This window comes from Elephantulus edwardii, unplaced genomic scaffold, assembly GCF_000299155.1.
Source record: "Elephantulus edwardii isolate Elephantulus edwardi_28Jun2011 unplaced genomic scaffold, EleEdw1.0 scaffold00018, whole genome shotgun sequence".
Taxonomy (NCBI): domain Eukaryota; kingdom Metazoa; phylum Chordata; class Mammalia; order Macroscelidea; family Macroscelididae; genus Elephantulus; species Elephantulus edwardii.
In genome coordinates, this window is record NW_006399768.1 from 27450912 (window position 1) to 27451591 (window position 680).

Genomic DNA, 680 nt, shown 5'->3' on the forward strand with positions numbered 1-680 from the left:
GAGCCTCAGTCCATATTGAAGGCTTGCAATCCTTGACCCTCTGCAGTAAGTGCATGAGGTCCTCCTCAGTTTCAGCGAGCAAGGTTGTGTCATCTGCATAACGCAGATTATTGATAGATCCTCCACCAATCCTGACGCCACGCTTCTCCTCATAGAGCCCAGCCTCTCGGATAATCTGCTCTGCATACAGGTTGAAAACGTATGAAAAGGTCTTTTGACTGACATAATTGGTTTTCTAACACACTGGGGAAGTTCTATACAGCAGAATCTAACTTGTTTTCTGATTTCCTGACTGCTGGTGCCAAGGGGTTGACTGTGAATCCCATCAAGATGATATTTTCAACTTCAGTCTTTTCTGCATATATAACAATGCTGCCTATGGGCCTGGTGGAAAGGATTTTAATTTTTTTGGTGTTGAGAAGCCATTCATATTTAAGGCTGCAGTCTTTGATCTCCAGCAAATGATTCAGGTCTTCCTCAGTTTGAGTCATCAAGGTTGTGTCATCTGCATAATGAAAATTATTGATGAATCTTCCTCCAATTCTGATGCCATATTCTTCTTCATAAATCCAACCTCTTGAATAATCTGTTCAGTATATAGATTAAAAAGGTATAGAGAAAGGATACATCTTTGTCATACTTTCTTCTTGATTGTGAATCTTGCAGTGTTCATTTGTTCT